Below are 14,762 nucleotides of genomic sequence, written 5' to 3'. Positions count from 1 at the left end.
GTTCGGAGGTAATATTGCCCATGTAAATAAGACCTTATCGCCCGCAAAACACGAGGTGCTTGCAAAATACCGTTAGCAATATTTGCTTTCAAGGTAAAAAGGACACCTAACATAGGGGACGATAAAATGTTCTCTAGGTAATTAAAAACAAACAAACAAACAAAAAAAAAAACAAAGAGTAAGAAGGAAAAGAACGTTTCACCAAGAAAAAGAAATAACCCTTTCCTTACGTGAAATTCTTATTTCTGTCTCGAGTTTCAGAACATGGATCAAAAGAATCGTTTTAAATCTGCGGACACATAATGAAGGCAGTACTGAATATTTTCTCAGTTTTAAAGTTAAATTCTATCGGTTTCTGAGGTAAACGTCCATGAAGAAGCTCGAGAAAAAAGAACGATCAGTAAGGCCGTCGGAACTGTAGCAAAAGTATACATCAGACGAATAAATAACCTTCACGTAAAATAAAGATAACCTTGAAACACGTGGAAACTTAGCTAACTCGATTCTCTTATACAACGCTCCAAAATTGATGACGAACATTTGGTGAGGTTGCGAAAAATGACGCGGAGCCATTTTTCGCCAAAAAAAAAACCGTCTATTTGCCAGTTCAATGTATTGGCCTAGAAAAAAACCTTCTTGATATCACAATGTGTCCCGGAATCTAACTCGGAGGACTTATGGGCTTATGGGACTTAAAGGATCCTTAATAAGCCCCAAAACTGACGTTCACTTGCCTCAAAGCGGAGTTCCTCAGGATAGAACCTTTCTGCTTTCTTCGATTGCCTTTGCCCGATGCCGATCCTACTCCTTGTATTGTGGCCAATGGTTTGAGGAAACTGCAGTGTCAGAGACAGTTACTGTATCTATTTATTGACCGAATGTAACAAAAGGGTTGATAAAGATCAATACAACAGATAAAAGTCATCTTTCAGATATTCATTAGAAGCCTTTCAAAGAAAAATACACTAAAGAAGCCGATGGGAAAAAGTTAGTTTAAGGGCTTAAAAAATGGCAGTCTGTCGAAATTCCCTTGTAGCAGCTTTATCGATGAAGCTTCCTTTGACATACAAGGATTACAATTGTATCAACGGGGACCGCAAATGAAAATGCGTTAAAAGTAAGAATACTTGTCAACAAAAGCCCCGTTTAACATAACAGTTAGGTCAATTAGTCCAAGTATGAAAGAAACACGAAAAAAATGTTTGTAAAAAAAGGGTCTTACAGACTCTTGCAAAATTCAGCAACTCTTGCAATTTTTTTCGTTCTGACTGTTTTATCCTCTTGTCATATCCGGTAGAGGAATAGTTCATGATATAGAAAAAAAAAAACAAAACAAAAAAAAGACAACAAAAAAAAAAAAAAAAAAACACGTACATGCATTTAACCATCGAGCAAGGATCATTCAAAAGTATCATTTTTGATAGAGCAGAAACAAGAAAAGGCTTTGATTTGATGTATCTTGTGCAATAATTATTCGTCGTACAACTTGCATCCGAAATGTTTTTTTCTTCCTTATTTGAACAACGTTTCCTGGAATTTAGCAATTAAGTAGCAATACAATTTCTTATCGGACTAAGGAGGGAATATAAAACAATGTTTCCTGGGATTCAGCAAGTAGCAATACACCTTCTTAGCGGGCTAAGCAGGGAATATTAAACACACCTTGTACACAAGGCTTCAAGAGTAATTGTTTGTCATTTTTATGTTCCAATTAGCAAAAAGGGCAAACAAAGGTGATCAACAGATGTTCAGTTTTTCGCTCGAGCCTCCACATACTGTTATGATAAAGTCCTTCTTAAACGGACATGAAAAGCTAAAATTCATTATTCAAATTTAACTATTAGATTTGAAAAGGATCTCACTTAATTAGTCTAGAAATTTAAAACCTATCATGGATAAAATATTCCTTTCAAATGCTGGCTCTTGCCAAAAGTGATAATGATCAAAGCGCTTCTAAATTTGCGCATGATGTAGCTAGTGCTTAAAATGACTCCATCACCAGAAATTGTCAATCTAAAAACGTGGACCGACATTTGTGACAGAACTTTTATGTTGCTACCGGGTTATGGAAAGACGGGATCGATGCACGTTTCGTCAGCCGTTTCCCGGCAAAAAAATTGATGAATGAATTGAAGAGTAGTTCTCAGTGTTGGTAACATATTTAAACAGCCACTGAAAAGACAGAAATGCCAAAAAAAGAAAACAAAACAAAACAAAACGATATTTGTCTCGGTTTTAAGGATGCCGTTTACCGCTGTTCGTTCAACGCAAACGACTAAACTCTGCTCTTTGCCAAAAGACTATTACGTGTCTGTTGGCAACATCTTTTACGCAGCTACCGAAAAGACAGAAATTCTCGAAAATACGGAGACTGTCTTGGTTTAAACATATATACTGTTTACCATTTTCTGTTTACCGCAAATGCGGATCCAACTTACTCAGTCAAACCAAATTAGTTCGACAAACAATTATCATGACTTCAGGCAGACTGTCTTTTGGTGACCTCATTCGACCAAACCATAGGAAGTTCAGGGTTAACCCAAAGTAAGCCATGAAACGACCACATGTTAACCCTTTAGGCGTAAGAATAAAAAAAACAATTAATGCATTTACTTATGACCCAAGAATGTTAAGTAAGCAAAGTTTAATTGCAAACTTTTTTTCGACCCGAAATGCGGTGGACCGCTTGTAGAAAACTGCCTCATAAAATTCTAATAACGATTTATTATGTTCCAAGTCAATTGAATCAAATTGATAGTTGTGGTCCATGCCTCTGAATAAATATTTATATTTTAGTCAGAGTGCTTTTCCAGTTGCCTCGTCAACTTGACGGGTAATTGAGGTAATTTCTCATATGAAACGGCAGAGGGTTTTGTGAAAACCAAACAGTGAAAAAGCTTGAGTTAAAAAGGGCTGCAGGGATGGCGCAGTGATGAGAGCACTCGCCTCCCACCAATGTGACCCGGGTTCGATTCCCAGATCCGGCGTCATATGTAAGTAAGAATAGCCTTCTACCCAGATCGAAGGCTTTATTGTTTTCAAAAACAGTACACAGAGGGTATTACATGGCTGCGCGGAGATACGAAATTCAGTTTTCTTCGACTGTTGAAAAATTTTTTATAAGTGAGAGCAGCGAGCGAGTGAAATGTTTTTCAGCAAGAGAAGAGAAATGTCGTATCTCCAAGCGGCGATGTAATATTCTATGTATTATATAACCACCAAAGAAATACTAGATCATTTCATGAATGGTATCGAAAGGCGTGATTTTTATATGTAACCATAGCAACAGTGGTCTTTTCACGTTTGAAAATAACAGTCTTCACCTGTCAAGATATCATGTTTTCGAGCGAAAGCTCACTTGGTATTTCATCGGTGTTTATATCATAAAATAAAGTATCCTTACGACGAGCTCTTAAAATTAATCACGGTTTTCCCTGGGTATGACTACGCAGAAAAGTAGATCTTAGTGTGGGTTATTTGAATGTGAAATAAAAGTAGAGGTAACCATGCATTTTTCAGAGATAATTAAGCTTGTTTTTTGAAAAAGTGAACACTTAGAATTTTTGCTTAAACAAAGAAACGCATGATTTTTTTAACAGATTCTATTAGCACAAACGTTTACTTACACCAAGACAACAGGAACGCTAAAGATCTTTAAAGTAAATAGCAAATTGCAAACAAATTGCAAAAGCCTCAAACTCCCATTTTATATAATAAATGATAGGGGTCACCATGCGATTTTAATTTTTTTTTTTTTTTTTCAACTTTTTGTTCGTTGATTTTTTTCAATTTTGTTACTTCCTTCCCTAATAAATAAAAAAAAGCACCTGTTTTGTGGTGCACTCTGGGTTGATTCACAATAGGGACAACTACACAAAGAAGTAAGTGTTGCACTTTGTGAGTGGATATTCTTTGATTGCACTCACGTGATAAGACGGTCATATTAGTGCCAAAACAATAGAAAAATGCAGCTCAAGTTTTGCATAATAATAAAGTCAAATTCCCAAAAGACTTTTTCTCTATTGTCCTTTCCACCAACATGGCCGCCGTAACGTCAAGTGCAATCAAATAATTTTCTTGATTCTTTGGGAGGATTAAAGTAAACGTAAAGTAAAGCAACCATATTTAACGTCGATAACTCGTAACAGTAATTCAACTGACAAACGTGAGGTCGACGGTGCGCTCATTTTACTCCCCCCTCTCCATCAGTGCTCCGTTTTACGGGTATTTAAAGCTACTTAGCTACACGGAAAGGAAAGAAGTCGAAACGAGGATGTGAGATCCGGGAATCGAACTCGAGACCTCTTCCACCAAGGCCGCGCACTAACCGACTGTACCATCCTTGCTCCTTAATCCTTAATTGGATTTTTTTTTTTTCGGAAAGTGGCTCTAAGTGACCAGAGTAACGTTGCAAGGATATATGGCGTGAGAGATTGATATTTGTTGAACACTGCAATGGAATCCAGACCGTACGCGCTGAAGTGATCACCTAGCTTCTTGCATTGTCAATCGTTTCTTGCGTTGACTTTAGTTGCCTTTCAATTCGAAGGCCTTTTGATTTGAGGCCATTAAAATTCGTCAACTAATTCTTTTCAGTACTTAAGTCCATTATTGGGCGTCTGTCGATCTTTCTTCTAATTTTTGCCGGTCTTGGTGGCAGCCGATTGTACAGGAGTACGAGCAGGAGGAATTGGCAGACGATTCAGGAGATGAGAAGAGGATTGAGAAAGCCCAAGAGAAAGCTTGCTGGAGGAAAAGGCTGTCGGCGAGTTCCGCTAAGAAGCCCCACTTCGATAGCACGAGCTCTACTGCTATTGCCACGGCTACTCGCAGTAGTCAAGACCGAAGCTTTTTCGAGGTAATGTGTGGGTTCAATTGCCGGTTTGCCCTTTCTTTGCTATTTCCAGAGCTTCTTCTACCTGAAACAAGCTGCCCAACTTGTATTTGCTCTGGTTGTCTTTTGTCTCTGTTTTCCTTGCGGTGTCCGAATGAGAAGGAAAATATTTTTCATTCGAACGAACTTGGTGAGGGAGAATGAAAATGAATTTTCCTTCGTTTGAGGTCTTAGCCAGTAAGTGCCATTTTCTTTGTATTTCTTGTAGAAGAATTTTTGTCTGACACTTCTTAATTACGAACTATTGTCCGTTCGTATTTCCAGTAGGCAGGGTGGTCATTTGTTCAGGAATATTCAATCCAGGTTTCAGGTTTCGTTGAGCACCTACGTTACGCTAAATTTTATTTTCATTGTATGGTTTTCTACCACATTTGCTCTTTTTCTGTGTTTCTCTGTTTGCGTAAGGCCGTCGAGTACCTCGTCCATTCAACTTATGCTTCAACTGTACTCATAGAGGTCACTTAATTGAGCTCACAATCCACGAGCGCCTTCCAGCAACACGGATCAGTTTCCTATTGGAACGTTTTCACCGACAGTCAGCCAGATAAGCCCAATTCAGGATTCGGTGGAAAATGATGGTGTAGATGAAAATTGTTTTGATGAAGACCAGTTGATTGAGATACAACTTTTTCACTTTATTGAAGAAGAAGCTGTTTTTTGCGGTTCCTCCTCGCATTCTGTTCGTGGTTGCCTGAGAACGCATATTGCGTTCTGGGAGCATTTGAAAGCTTTTGATTTTATTTTGTCTACCATTCGCGATGGCTATAAGATCCCCTTTTTGTCTATGCCATCTAGATTCTGGCGTAAGAACAATAGCTCCTCTCTAGATCACCGTGATTTTGTTACCAAAACCACACAGGAACTCATTCAAGATGGTAAAATCCCTGAGGTCAATTCTTCCGTTTTAAACAATATTAATCCTTTGTCAGTATCCATTGAACCGTGCGGCAAGAAAAGGCTCGTTCTTGATTTAAGTCTGATTAATCAGCATCCGTCTACAAGGCTTCAGGTTCATCATATGAGGTTACTAGAAAGCATTGTAATATTTTCAAGCTGGTAGTTTCGCTATTAATTTTGATCTTAACAGTGGGTATCATCATCTAGACATTTGTCCTCGTCATAGGCAATATTTGGGTTTTGCCTGGGGTTTTCCCGATGGTAGAGAACGACGGTTTTATCATGTTTAATGTACTTCCGTTTGGATTATTTTCCACTCCTTATATCTTACTAAATTGTTAAGACCGCTGGTCAAGTACTGGAGGTCAAGATATTTTCACTCCTTGGTTTACTTAGAAGATGGTTTTGATATCGAGGATTCCTTCCAAAGATCTGAGTATGGTGTTCATCGTATTAAAGGCGATTCATTTGCTTCCGGTCGTGTTATAAACGAAGGGAAGAGTAGCTGGATTCCAGTCCAAAAGATTGATTGGCTATATTGCCTGGGACTGTGAACATGGTAATTTTTTCGATTAAGCAAAGCAAAATCGTCAGGGTTTCCGTACGGGTATTGAAGTCTTTTGTCGGTTCTATTATGTCAATGACTCCTGTTGTAAATAGATTGTGTAGTATCATGACTAGGCACAGTCAGATATCCATTGCAGCTTCTCCTAACTGGGATACGGTATTTAACCTAGCCGGGTTTTGTCTTGCGGCAGTTAGTTTCTGGCGTGAAAACCTAACAGCCCTAAATACGAGGCAGTTCTTCAAGCCAATTCTCTCACAGCAAAATTTTTTATTCTGTTGCCAGCAGTATGCTTGCGTAGCCCTTATCAAGAGCAGCGAGGAGTTTGTTGCGGCATATACTATGTTCACTGAAAAGAGAGATCGTTTAGTTCGATTCATCGCAAACTCTTGACTATTTACTACAGTTTACAAGCCTTTAGGGGGAACGCTTTGACGCTCGCGTTAAAGGGTTTACGGACAATTAGGCTACCGCTAGAATTGTGGATGTTGGTTGTATGAAACAACCTTTACACAACTTGGCTTATGACATATTTTCATTCTGTTTTCAGCATAATATGATTTGCATCAGTTCACTGAATGGATCTCAATTTGGAGAGATTTGAACGCTCAAGTCGATAGTGAAGTCAGGGATTGCGATGATTGGCAACTTACCTCTCAGTGCTTATGATACCTGGGACCTCTTGTGGGGTCCTAGTTCTCTGGATTGTTTTGCCTCTTATTACAATGCGAAAACTCCGTTTTTTTTTTCTTCTTGTTTTTGGAATCCGGTACAGCTGGCGTTGACGCCAATTGGGACATCTACATCTACATGTACGTGTTCCATCACACGACAAAGTCCCTTTTTGACTTGTGGCTGTTTCTGCTTAGGTGGCCTCATACACCACAAGCCTTTTTAGAGACATCACCGCCACGCCGGCCACTTCTGCTGGAAAGAACAGGACAGCCACAACACCGGGGACTTTATCCCCTACTCTTCTCGAATAGTGCTTGGGTTCTTTAACGTCCCACAGGGAACTTATGAACATAGAAGATATTTGTCCCCTACTCTTCTCGAATAGTGCTTGGGTTCTTTAACGTCCCACAGGGAACTTATGAACATAGAAGATATTTGTGAGACGGGACCTACGGTTTATAGTCCTTATCCGAGAAGACTTGAAAGAGTGGAAAACCAACAAACTCAACCCACATATGACGCCGAGTCTGGGAATCGAACCCCGGCCACAATGTTGGAAAGCGAGTGTTCTCACCACTGCGCCATCTCTGCACACTGCTGTTAGATTAGCGTCTGTTAAGTGAAGGTTTTGTTTTACTTATCTTTTTAGAGCCTCTGCCATAACCGATTGACGGTTTGCTCGATAGTTAACGTAGGAGGCGCTTTGATTTGCATCGTAGTGCTGTTGCCGTTGGTGAATTAATGGCCAATTAGTAATGTTTTTGTGACTGTTATCTTGGTGCCGAGGGCTCAATGAACTGCATTCGTCTAGTGCCATTGCCAATGGTCAGTCAATAAATAAACATGTTTGGACAGTATGTTAGTGCTGAGGGCACACTGAATTGCTTTTGAAGTGCTGTTGCCGATGGGCCATCAGTGATACGTCTTGGAGTAAAAGGCCCGTACATTAGTTGGTTTTACGTAGACCTTGGTCTTGATTCTGGGAGCCAACTTTAACCGTTCAACACTGATGAAAGGAAGCGAGGTATTACACCTCCTACACCTCCATAGTAAACTTTGCAGATGGGTGGCAGTGGTTTAGGGTGTCAAGAAGAATTCCGGCTGATGCTATACCGGCCATGGTAATGGTCCGTACAGTTAAATTCTGACCGAAAACTAGTCAACCAGAGTGCTCCGTTTATCACGAGAATTGCTTGACACATAATAATATGTACTTCTTCTTTTTTTTAATTAAACAAAATAAAAATATTAAATTTGTGCGTGCAGTTCCAAATCTTAACTTACACAAACTTCAATCACTACTTAACATAAAAGAGGAGTGGAAAATTGCCTGAGGTCGATTTTTTTTAAAGTTTAAAATGCGACCACACCTTATTGAAAACGTCGATGTTGATTTATAAAGCGATGCGTTCTCGATGAAAACGCATAGCGTTTTAGTGTAGACAGAAAGCCTAAACGCATCGAAATGTGTGCGTTCTCGACAGGTCCAAAGATGCAATGCCTAGTATATTACTATGCTTTTTATTTATTGTTAACCTCTATATGGGAATAATGACACCATGTCACGTTGGAATGACAAAATCGCGGATGACACACCACGTGGGAAACGTGTTTTAATGGTGATCTTTTAAATACAGTTCACTATCTTGACTACAAGGATACAAATACAGAAAGGAACGTCATCTATGTCTAAGCAATCAATGCTACGTCTCAATAAACTATAGATATAAGTTAATATTTATCATAAGAGAAAATGGTTACTTGACACATGAGAAATCCAAACTGTGCCTCAAATATTAGCATGATGGCTCCTACAAAAAGCTGCTGCTCATGATCTTGGAAATAATGCCTCGGAAAAAGGGATGGTGATCTTATCTCACGCGGGGATGGCGTTATCAGCCAATAGAAATGGTCCGCTACCTCAGGTTCATACTAAATATATATTTGAAGTTTTCCACTAACCTGTAGATTTTCGGATAAAAAAAGGGAGTCCGCTCTCTTACGAAATCAAATTACATCGGCAACCATCTCTGCAGTGACTGGGAAATCAAGCCTTTTCTTTAAACTTCGAGAAGACACCCATTGTAGTTAGGTCAAGACCTTATACATTATTGGAATTTACTTCACCAAGGTACGCATCTATTTATGGAGTAGTTTACCTTGTTCTGCTCAACTGCTCACTACTTTTTTATGGCTTACTGGTTAATTCGAATAACCAGCGACTTGAGGGATTGCACCACGCTTATTTGAGACGCAATGGTTGTAAACAACACTTGTTTCAGGGATTTCCAGCTATTATAAGCACAATTAAAAGACTGGAAACTTTTAAATAGCTTTACGTCGATGACTAACTAAGTTTATGCAGAATTTCGATGAAGGGAAGCTGGCATGAACATTCGCTAACTTCACTTCTGTACGAAACATGCAATAGTACATTACTGTGCATATATTTGCGTTACTTACCAATTATGCCCGAAATATACTTCTCTGCTTTACGATTCCTCGTTTTGAGGGTCATAATTGGAATTCAGTACTAAGGACTTCTCTTGCTCACAAGTGAATTCATGTTTAATTGTGTAATTTATATAAGAAGATACGTCGTACGCAATTCATTCCGAACAAGTTTTATGAGAAGACAATCAAAGCTTATATTGCTTATCTTACTTATTTTCTTCAAGGACAAAATATTTATTTGCAGGATATCGTTTCAATAGCACATTTGAATGTTAAACACAAGACGTCCCGCTCAGTAGAGTTGGTACCGCGTCGATAACTTTTATATTTAAAGCTGACAAGAAACATTCTACAGCCGATCCTGGGATCCGATCTGCCATCAGTGTGCGGGCGCATTTGTTGATATAAATTATGGAAGGTTGTTTCCCTTTTTTTGATCAATTTTCATAGACGGCATCTTCAATTAAGATGCGTGCTTTCGTTACTAAAGAGACATACATCTGTTGACACAGTGACGACTAACGAACTACATCGTAAAGGATTGACATAAATCGGAACTGACTTAACCTGTCAATTTTCAAAATAAACAAAGTCTGAAAGAACATCAACAGATATTAAACGTTCTTGTGCCTTGCGTTATAAAATATGGCCTGAATGAAGTTGTGATGATGATCCGGCATAAATTTAGCAACTAACTTCGAGTTGAGAGAACAAGCATTAAACGTGTTTTCATGTATCCAAATTAACACTTGATTCGTAAACCAAACAGTCTCGGCTTGTGACAAGTAATACAATTATAGTCCTTATAGAAATTCAGTTCTATATTAAAGTGCATACCGCTCAACTTTATTTTTGAAGGCCATATCAGCTTATGACACCGGCGTTAAGAATTGTGTCTCACAATCAAAGCGAAAAGTTCCTTGACAGTTTTATGTGAACAGTGTTTACAGCTAATGATGTATTAGCGTTCGATTTGAGCTTTTGTGTCCACAAATTATCTCAATCTTCTCCAGCAAGGTTTCGAAGCAATATTGAGATTTTTTGATCATTACACGGTTTTGTTACAAGCTCTCATCAAACTAAGTCCTCATGAAATATAAAATATGCTTTGCGTTCATTTTTTTCCACAAAATAAAGCCATGACAGCGAAAGGTCTCCCTTTCACAATTTTTAAAACCATTTTTGCACAAGTTTTACCCGTCAAAATTTTCTCTAAGTTGGCTGTCATGAGTTTGAATCTTATGCAGCAAGCTTAGCTCTTTACAGTGATGTAAACTTTGACGAAAAGAGGTCCCGCATTCTGAATATGCTTTTAATTTCCCCGAATCCTGTCAGCTAGGGGCTAAAGTTGTTAGGGTAGGGTTACTCGGCAGTGGTCATTGACAAAAAACACCATTCTGCAAATGGGATCGCTCGTGTCCAATAGTTTTCTAATTAAATTAGTCTAGAGACTGATCTAGAGGCTAAATGAGTAATTAACTAAATAATGGGTCGCCAATTAATGACAATGGACAACTATTTCCTACTTACTAATCAGTCCAGGTCTGTACTGTTAACACTCCTAGTTGCACACTTTAGGAACACGACATTGCTGTTTAGTGGATTTCGTCAAGACTTTGTAATTCAGCCTAATGTACACAGGTAAAAATAGTCAGACTACTTGTCTTTAAGATTGACATCTGGTAACAACGTTGAGACATTCTAGCAAATTGACAAAGGCATACAAAGTAAACTATTTATTAATGTTTTAAGAGAGATTACCGCGGTCGCATCTTAACAGTTCCGCCGGAAAGCAAATCGGAGTTGAGCTCACGTACAAGGCCGAATGATAAACACAGAACAGGGGCACCCAACGACCGGATGTTTTAAAATTACAATGAAACCTCTATTAAGCGGCCACCCTCCGGGTAACGGCTAGTGGCAGCTTAATGAAGGTTGGCCCTTAATAGAGGTTCGTCAGAAATTAGCATAATATTTAGTCAGAAACGTCACTATTCTAAAACAAACACCTTTTGAGGCTTGTGAAAAATTTCGCACAGGAGACAGCTCTAATACCGAACAAAAATACAGCACTGTTAGAGAAAAAAAAGATACTCCTCAATATGTTGAGATGAGGTTCTCCCAACTTATCATTAACAATGTGAACTATGCCGTAAACTGAGTTGATTTTGTAACCGGAAAAAATGGCAATGTCTGTAACTGAAACGTTGCATTACGGGTCCCGAATCCAAAACTATTTTTTAAAAAATCTTGCAAATCTTGGTGAAAAGCCAATTGAAACTAAGTCTTTTAAACACAAGGAAGGGTTACGTTTTTGCAAGGTTGGCCATGTAGCACTTTATATTTCAACAGACTTAACTGATTAGAGTGTAATGTGAAGTGAAGTGTTTTGTACCCCATATGAACTATGTGAGCGTTAGCCCTACTAATGGACAGGACAGAAAAAAACTCTAACTAGGGTGGGAATTGAACCCACGAACTTCGCGTTAGATCACGGTGACCACTTCTCTACCGACTGAGCTACAAGGTCAGACGGGAGCAGGCCGTGGGAACTGATTAAAGATGTTAAAGTTACGGCAATTAACATGTACAAGTACAAGAAAGGGTTACGTTTTTACAAACGTTGGCCGTGTAGCACTTTATATTTCAACAGACTTAACTGATTAGAGTGTAATGTGAAGAGCTAGTTTTGTACCCAATATGAGCCATGTGAGCGTTAGCCCTACTTGTATCTCAGTCGGTGGTGATCTAACCCGAAGGTCGCGGGTTCAATTCCCACCCTGGTCAGAGTTTTTCTCTGTCCTTTTGTGGAGTAGGGCTAACGCTCACATGGTTCATATGGGGTACAACACTAACACTTCTCATTACACTCCAATCAGTTGAGTCTGTTACAGTATTAAACTCTTGGTGGCCGCTTAATAGAGGTGAAAACGATGGTAGAACTCCCATCGGGAAGGCCAAAAGGTGGCTGCTACAATATTATTCTACAATTATTAGGGAATTTGATTACGGGCCGCTTAATAGAGGGTGACTCTTTTTGGCCCTTTCCCAAAGTTGTAGCAATCGTGACGAGTCTGATAGAAAAAGATATTTACTGAAATAACGCCCTCGACGTTGAAGGGTTTGAGTTGAATGACGTATCATCGAACCAGGTAAAAAGGTAATTATGGTGATCCGACTATTAAATAACCTGTCTCGGCTACACGGAGTTGCTACAATAATTTTCGCTCTCCGAAAGTATGTTCTTTATACTTTATAAACCACACTAAAAAGACTGACACGGTTAAAATAATGACTCGGGCTTATTTCCCACTAACCAAGAGGATCTGAGGAAAGCGAACGAATCCCTGTACCCGAGAATATGGTTATTTCAAGTTCATTTTCAGCGGAGCTCCGCGCGCCGAGCACCGTAGTGAAGAAAACGTGTTAATACATACATACATACATACATACTTTATTGCATAGCTCCCCCCTGGGGGCTCTTCCGCCATACATGATTAATTAACCCATCGATGCGAGAAATTCTGGTTTTCGCTACGACATCATGGCCTTCCGTCCCTACGTACGTAACTTCTACCCCTCCACGTATGCTCAGTAATGTACATTATGCTTAAAATTATGACCATATACTCCAGGCCCCAGTTGTTCAAAAGGTGGATAACAGTATCCACCAGATAAGTGACGCTATCCATGGGATGGCGCAATTGATTTATCTGCGGATAGCGCTATCCATCGTTTGAACAACTGGGTCAGCTAGTTAATTTACAGCATACGTCTTTGATATGTGGTCAATTGACACCCGTAAAAATAAGGGACCCGCTGACCAGTATCACGTGACCATATTGCTGCCTTAATTTTAGAGCTTACCGAGGTCAGCTTCTTTTTTAAGTTGATGGCTGACCAGTTATTGGTTTTCGACTGGATCGCAGGCTCAAGCCAGATAAACTACTTGAAATCAGGGGCCCGTTTCTTGAAAGTTCCGAAACTTTACGGGCCATTTTCGGGTGGTGCAGTTCCTTTTGTATCTCAAGAACTGAGAGGATTTAAGTCGTCAAACTTCACAGTCCTTTTTCTTTTTGTTCCCTTAAAAGCATCTCAAAAGATGGGCTTTCCCAAAAAGCGGTTGACAGTTTCACAAATAGCTTTTCGGATACGAAAAGCTTTCCGGACTATCGCGAAACGGGTCCCAGGATACCTAACACCACGAATAAACGAGTCTTAAGTTTCGCGCACTTTCGGTGTCTCGACGCGTTTACACGGCCATACTACGGCAAATAAAGCTCTCAACAATCGACGCTTTTCGTGTTCAGGTAGAAAACGGTTTGAATAAAATATAAAAAAAAGTCCTGTATTTCTCGCTGCTTCCAATCCACGTTTGACAAATATAGCTGTGCCACTTTGAATGGATGACTAATTTGCACTGTGCCACTATCATCGGTGTTACTTAACGCCTTGTTTTCTGAGGCACTATGAAAAATAAAGTTGTTAGTAGAAGATTTAATTAAGCCAACCGGATAGTCCAGGGGACTGAATACAGAACGCATTTTGTCACATTCTGTATCACAGTTGTACAAGATAGGGCATGGGCACAATGTAACATTATTTTTAACGAAGAGACGTTGTAGCGTTCATCAGTATGACTTTGAAAGTGTAAGAGCAACCCAGTACTTGTTGGTTTTCTGTACTCTTGAATTTCAAGTTTAGTTCCATTCTTAACAATGTCAATGCAAAGAAAAACGATCTTATTTTCCACTGGATGCTCCACCGTAAAAGGTAAACTGGGATGTAAGCCATTCAGAGTAGGTAGAAACACCGAAGCAGCATCAAGGCTAGGCATCCTAGCCAAGCTATCATCAACATACCTCTAATAAAGAACAGGCCTCAAGCAATCGTGTGTGAGCTTTTTTTCAAGATGACACATGAAGACATTGGCCGTTAGAGGGCCCAGGGGAGAGCCCATAGGCACTCCACCTGTTTGTTCGTAAAGTTGACCATTGAACTGAAAGAGTTGATTAGCTGTGGAAATTTCAAGTAACTTGATAAGCCGTTCTTTCTGCAAATTAAGTCCATAGATTTAATGATTAAATTAGTCATCATCGAAAGCTTTGTTGACCAAGATGATCTTAGTCTCATCGAAAGGCACATTAGTGAAAAGGGCGGTGGCGTCGTAGGAAGCCAATATGTCTTCCTCATTGACAGAATAGGAGCGGATCTCATCTACAAAAGTAAAGGCACCAGTGATTGTATACTCTTTTACAGAAAGTGGTTTACGTTTTT

At 39.4% G+C, this 14,762-nt stretch overlaps 1 protein-coding gene across 4 annotated transcripts in view; it reads right to left on the bottom strand.

Annotated features, from left to right (window-relative positions):
• The window catches only part of LOC137983603 (A disintegrin and metalloproteinase with thrombospondin motifs 6-like), a 57,549-nt gene extending 46,416 nt beyond the window's left edge, over window positions 1–11,133 (bottom strand). For 2 of the 4 annotated variants that reach the window (XM_068830748.1, XM_068830751.1), the window contains exon 1: window positions 11,016–11,133. The gene's annotated coding sequence lies outside the window, so the exon portion shown is untranslated. Of the gene's footprint in view, window positions 1–734; window positions 1,802–11,015 lie in introns of those variants that run through there. The other 2 variants (XM_068830750.1, XM_068830749.1) reach the window with 2 other exon arrangements.
• Window positions 11,134–14,762: the final 3,629 nt, after the last annotated feature.

The sequence above is a fragment of the Montipora foliosa genome, chromosome 13, assembly GCF_036669935.1.
Source record: "Montipora foliosa isolate CH-2021 chromosome 13, ASM3666993v2, whole genome shotgun sequence".
NCBI lineage: Eukaryota > Metazoa > Cnidaria > Anthozoa > Scleractinia > Acroporidae > Montipora > Montipora foliosa.
Note: the sequence above shows the minus strand (reverse complement) of the source record. Positions and strands in the feature narration are given on the sequence as shown.